Genomic DNA, 7337 nt, shown 5'->3' on the forward strand with positions numbered 1-7337 from the left:
TTCTCTAAATAAATAGACGACTGATGTCTACGCACGCTTCTATTCCTGTAGACAGTGTTGGGCTTCCAAGAGCAAAGGTTTGTAGAACAGCAGCAAGTTTCCCTTAAGTGAATCACCCAAGGTTTATCGAACTCAGGGAGGAAGAGGTCAAAGATATCCCTCTCAAGCAACCCCTGCAATCACGATACAAGAAGTCTCTTGTGTCCCCAACACACCTAATACACTTGTCGGATGTATAGGTGCACTAGTTCGGCGAAGAGATAGTGAAACACAAGTGGTATGAATGAATATGAGCAGTAGTAACGGCGCCGGAAAATAGCTTGTCTGGCGTGCGGTTGATGGTAGTAATATTGCAGAAGTAAAGATGCGGTAAAACGAGTAAATAAGCGATGATTGCGGTATTTGGAAACAAGGCCTAGGGATCATACTTTCACTAGTGGACACTCTCAACATTGATCACATAATAAAACCACTCTACACTCTCTTGTTGGATGACAAACACCATTAATTGTGTAGGGCTACAAGAGCACCTCAATGCCGGAGTTAACAAGCTCCACAACATTCGATGTTCGTATTTAAATAACCTTAGAGTGCATGATAGACCAACGCAATTATACCAAGTACTAACATAGCATGCACACTGTCACCATCAAGCTATGAAAGGGGGAATAGATCACATCAATACTATCATAGTAATAGTTAACTTCATAATCTACAAGAGATCACAATCATTAACTACGCCAAGTACCACATGATGCACACACTGTCACCATTACATCATGGAGGAGGAATAGACTACTTTAATAACATCACTAGAGTAGCACATAGATTAATAGTGATACAAAGCACATTGCAATCATAAAGGAATATAAATAAGCACTTCACTATGCTACTCTGAATTACTCTTTGGCAAGATAACGAACACTAATTCATCATGTAGGAAAACCTTAAAGATGTATTCCCAAGTACTAATAAACACCCCACGCTATCACTGTGAGCATTCATAGGAGGTACTAATAACACCACAATTTCATAGAGACATCCGACTTAAATCATAACTCAGTGAATAAGTATTCTATGAAATATAGCCTAAGAGACCCACACGGTGCACACACTGTCACCTTTACACACGTGGGACAAGGAGTCTCCGGAGATCACATAAGTAAAATCCACTTGAATACTATAATGACATCTAGATTACAAGCTCATCATATGGATCTCAATCATGTAAGGCAGCTCATGAGATCATTGTATTGAAGTACATGGAGAGAGAGATTAACCACACAGCTACCGGTACAGCCCTTAGCCTCGAGGGAGAACTACTCCCTCCTCATGGGAGACAACAGCGGTGATGAAGATGGCGGTGGTGTCGATGGAGATGCCTCCGGGGGCACTTCCCCGTCCCGGCGGCGTGCCGGAACAAAGACTTCTGTCCCCCAGATCTTGGCTTCGCGATGGCGGCGGCTCTGGAAGGTTTCTCATACCGTGGCTTTTCCGTGTCGAAGTTTTAGGTCAAGACGGCTTAAATAGGCGAAGAGTCAGAGTCGGAGGGGGTCTGGAGGCTCCACACAACAGGGGGGGCGCGGCCCCCCTCTTGGCCGCGCTGCCACCATGTGTGGTGGCCCTGGGCCTCCCCTCTGGTCCCTCTTCGGTGTTCTGGAAGCTTCGTGGAAATATAAGATCGTGGGCGTTGATTTCGTCCAATTCCGAGAATATTTCCTTACTAGGATTTCTGAAACCAAAAACAACAGAAAACAGGAACTGGCACTTCGGCATCTCGTTAATAGGTTAGTTCCGGAAAACGCTTAATAATGACATAAAGTGTGTATAAAACATGTGAGTATCATCATAAAAGTAGCATGGAACATAAGAAATTATAGATACGTTGGAGACGTATCATCATCCCCAAGCTTAGTTCCTACTCGTCCTCGAGTAGGTAAACGATAAAAAGAATAATTTCTGTAGTGACATGCTATCATAATCTTGATCAATACTATTGTAAAGCATATGAGATGAATGCAGCGATTCGAAGCAATGGTGAAGATAATGTGTAAACAAATGAATCATATAGCAAAGACTTTTCATGAATAGTACTTTCAAGACAAGCATCAATAAGTCTTGCATAAGAGTTAACTCATAAAGCAATAAATTCAAAGTAAAGGCATTGAAGCAACACAAAGGAAGATTTAAGTTTCAGCAATTGCTTTCAACTTCAACATGTTTATCTCATGGATAATTTTCAACACAAAGTAATATAACAAGTGCAATAGGTAAACATGTAAGAATCAATGCATACAGTTGATACCAGTGTTTGTTTCTGAGATAGATAGAAGTAGGTAAACTGACTCAACAATAAAGTAGAAGAAAGGCCCTTCACAGAGGGAAGCATGGATTACTATTTTTGTGCTAGAGCTTTTCATTTTGAAAACATAGAAACAATTTTGTCAATGGTAGTAATAAAGCATATGTTTTATGTATAAGACATCCTATAAGTTGCAAGCCTCATGCATAGTATACCAATAGTGCTCGCACCTTGTCCTAATTAGCTTGGATTAACATGGATTATCATTGCATAGCATATGTTTTAACCAAGTGTCACAAAGGGGTACCTCTATGCCGCCTGTACAAAGGTCTAAGGAGAAAGCTCGCATTGGATTTCTAGCTTTTGATTATTCTCAACTTAGACATCCATACCGGGACAACATAGACAACAGATAATGGACTCCTCTTTAATGCATAAGCATTCAACAACAGTTAAAATTCTCATAAGAGATTGGGGATTAATTGTCCAAACTGAAACTTCCACCATGAATCATGGCTTTAGTTAGCGGCCCAATGTTCTTCTCTAACAATATGCATACTCAAACCATTTGATCATGATAAATCACCCTTACTTCAGACAAGATGAACATGCATAGAAACTCACATGATATTCAACAAAGGTGTAATAGTTGGTGGCATCCCCAGAAACATGGTTACTGCTCAACAAGCAACTTATAAGAAATAAGATACATAAGTAACATATTCAATACCACAATAGTTTTTAAGGCTATTTTCCCATGAGCTATATATTGCAAAGACAAGGAATGAAATTTTAAAGGTAGCACTCAAGTAATTCACTTTGGAATGGCAGAGAAATACCATGTAGTAGATAGGTATGGTGGACACAAATGGCATAGTTTTGGCTCAAGGATTTGGATGCACGAGAAGAATTCCTCTCAATACAAGGCTAGGCTAGCAAGGTTGTCTGAAGCAAACTCAAGTATAAAACGGTGCAGCAAAGCTCACATATGAACATATTGTAAGTATTATAAGACTTTACATCGTCTCCTTGTTGTTCAAACACCTTAACTAGAAAATATCTAGACTCTAGAGAAACCAATCATGCAAATCAAATTTTAACAAGCTCTATGTAGTTCTTCATTAATGGGTGCAAAGTACATGATGCAAGAGCTTAAACATGATCTATATGAGCACAACAATTGCCAAGTATCACATTATTCAAGACATTATACCAATTACCGCATGCAGCATTTTCTGTTTCCAACCATATAACAATGAACGAAGCAGTTTCAACCTTCGCCATGAACATTAAGAATAAAGCTAAGAACACCAGTGTTCATATGAACGAGCGGAGCATGTCTCTCTCCCAAACAAGGTATGATCCAATTTATTCAGAGAACTAAGATAACAAAACGAAAATAAAATCACACAGACGCTCCAAGTAAAGCACATAAGATGTGACGGAATAAAAATATAGTTTCACTAGAGGTGACCTGATAAGTTGTCGATGAAGAAGGGGATGCCTTGGGCATCCCCAAGCTTAGATGCTTGATTCTTCTTGGAATATGCAGGGATGAACCACGGGGGCATCCCCAAGCTTAGAATTTTCACTCTTCTTGATCATATTGTATCATCCTCCTCTCTTGACCCTTGAAAACTTCCTCCACACCAAACTCAAAACAAACTCATTAGAGGGTTAGTGAATAATCAAAAATTCACATATTCAGAGGTGACACAATCATTCTTAACACTTCTGGACATTGCTCAAAGCTACTGGAAGTTAATGGAACAAAGAAATCTATCCAACATAGCAAAACAGGCAATGCGAAATAAAAGGCAGAATCTGTCAAAACAGAACAGTCCGTAAAGACGAATTTTTTAGAGGCATCAGACTTGCTCAGATGAAAATGCTCAAATTCAATGAAAGTTGCGTACATATCTGAGGATCACGCACGTAAATTGGCAGATTTTTCTGAGTTACCTACAGAGAACCCTGCCCAAATTCGTGACAGCAAGAAATCTGTTTCTGCGCAGTAATCCAAATCTAGTATCATCTTTACTATCAAAGACTTTACTTGGCACAACAATGCAATAAAATAAAGATAAGGAGAGGTTGCTACAGTAGTAACAACTTCCAAGACACAACAAAACAGTAGCAAAATAAAACATGGGTTATCTCCCAAGAAGTGCTTTCTTTATAGCCATTAAGATGGGCTCAGCAGTTTTAATGATGCACTCCCAAGAAAAAAGAGTTGAAGCAAAAGAGAGCATCAAGAAGCAAATTCAAAACAAATTTAAGCCTAACCCACTTCCTATGAAAAGGAATCTTGTAAATAAACAAGTCATGTAGGCATAATGCAACAAGCATAGGAAAACTAGACAAGCGCAACTTCAAGATTTTCAGCATATAGAGAGGTGTTTTAGTAACATGAAAACTTCTACAACCATATTTTCCTCTCTCATAATGATTTTCAGTAGCATCATGAACAAACTCAACAATATAACTATCAAATGAAACATTCTTATCATGAGTCTCATGCATAAAATAATTACTACTCCCAACATAAGCATAGTCATTCTTATTAATTGTAGTGGGAGCAAATTCAAGAAAGTAGCTATCATTATTATTCTCATCATCAAATATAGGAGGCATAGTATAATCATAATAAACTTTATCCTCCATAGTAGGTGGCACCAAAATACCTCTATCATTATAATCATCATAAATGGGAGGCAAAGTATCATCAAAGTAAATTTTCTCCTGCATGCTTGGGGGACTAAAAATATCATGCTCATCAAAACCAGCTTCCCCAAGCTTAAATTCTTCCATAGCATTAGCAACAATGGTGTTCAAAGCATTCATACTGATAACATTGGCATTATCATGCATATAAAGTTCCATAGGTTTTTTAATATTCTCTTCAAACACCTCATGTCCTAACTCAAGATAGATACTATAAAGATCTCTAATATTTTTGTTGTTTTCCATTAAACCTAACTAGTCTAAACAAGAAACAAAAAGATGCAATTGCAGGATCTAAAGGAAATAGCTTCGAGCACTCACACACCGGCAACAATGCTAGGAAATAGCTTAGTAGTCGGAGGATGTGAATACCTTTTATCTTACCTCCCCGGCAACGGCGCCAGAAAATAGCTTGATGTCTACGCACGCTTCTATTCCTGTAGACAGTGTTGGGCCTCCAAGAGCGAGAGGTTTGTAGAACAGCGGCAAGTTTCCCTTAAGTGAATCACCCAAGATTTATCGAACTCAGGGAGGAAGAGGTCAAAGATATCCCTCTCAAGCAACCCTGCAATCACGATACAAGAAGTCTCTTGTGTCCCCAACACACCTAATACACTTGTCAGATGTATAGGTGCACTAGTTCGGCGAAGAGATAGTGAAACACAAGTGGTATGAATGAATATGAGCAGTAGTAACGGCGCCAGAAAATAGCTTGCTGGCGTGCAGTTGATGGTAGTAATATTGCAGGAAGTAAAGATGCAGTAAAGCAATAAACACTACAAGAAAAGTTGCCATGGCCGACGAAGTTGAAGTCGCGCCGTGGTTGCTGGTGTACCATGGCCGACGATTTTGGTCCCTCCGTGGTGCATGTCAAAACTTTTTTTTTCTCGTTTTTGAGGCCACCTATGGAACCTCGCACAACACACCAAAGTATCTTTGCCCCAACGAAACAGCTGAGGTTGTCAATCTCACCGGCTTGCTGTAACAAAGGATTAGATGTATAGTGTGGATGATGATTGTTTGCGTAAACAATAGAGAACAAGTATTGCAAGCAGATTGTATTTCAATAAAAGAATAGGACCGGGGTCCACAGTTCACTAGAGGTGTCTCTCCCATAAGATAAATAGCATGTTGGGTGAACAAATTACTAATGGGCAATTGACAAATAGAGAGGGCATGACCATGCACATACATGATATGATGAGTATTGTGAGATTTAATTGGGCATTACGACAAAGTACATAGACCGCTATCCAGCATGCATCTATGCCTAAAAAGTCCACCTTCATGTTATCATCCGAACCCCTTCCAAAGATTAAGTTGCAAACAATGTACAATTGCATTAAGTATGGTGCGTAATGTAATCAATAACTACATCCCTAGACATAGCATCAATGTTTTATCCCTAGTGGCAACAAAGACATCCACAACCTTAGAACTTTCTCACATCGGTCCCAGCATTTAATGGAGGCATGAACCCACTATCGAGCATAAATACTCCCTCTTGGAGTTAAGAGCAAAACTTGGCCGTAGCCTCTACTAATAATCTGAGAGCATGCAAGATCATAAACAACACATAGGTAATAGATTGATAATCAACATAACATAGTATTCTCTATCCATCTGATCCCGACAAACACAACATATAGAATTACATGATAGATGATCTTGATCATGTTAGGCAGCTCACAAGATCCGACAATGAAGCACATGAGGAGAAGACGACCATCTAGCTACCGCTATGGACCCATAGTCCAGGGTGAACTACTCACTCATCACTCCGAGGCGACCATGGCGGTGAAGAGTCCTCCGGAGATGATTCCCTCTCCCAGCAGGGTGCCGGAGGCGATCTCCCGAATCCCCGAGATGGGATTGGCGACGGCGCGTCTCTCGGAAGGTTTTCCGTATCGTGGCTCTCTGTGCATCGGGGGTTTCCGCGACGGAGGCTTTAAGTAGGCTGAAGGGCAACGTCGGGGCCACACGTAGGGCCCCACACACACAGGCCGGCGCGGCCAGGGCTCGGGCCGCGCCGCCCTCTGCGTGCGGCGGCGCCTCGTGGCCCCACTTCGCTCTCTCTCTCGGTCTTCCGGAAGCTTCGTGGCAAAAATAGGACCCTGGCGTTGATTTCGTCCAATTCCGAGAATATTTCCTTTACTAGGATTTCTGAAACCAAAAACAGCTAGAAAACAAAAGAATCGGCTCTTCGGCATCTCGTTAATAGGTTAGTGCCTTAAAATGCATAAATATGACATATAAGTGTGCATAAAACATGTAGATATCATCAATAATGTGGCATGAACATAAGAAATTA

This window comes from Lolium rigidum, chromosome 6, assembly GCF_022539505.1.
Source record: "Lolium rigidum isolate FL_2022 chromosome 6, APGP_CSIRO_Lrig_0.1, whole genome shotgun sequence".
Taxonomy (NCBI): domain Eukaryota; kingdom Viridiplantae; phylum Streptophyta; class Magnoliopsida; order Poales; family Poaceae; genus Lolium; species Lolium rigidum.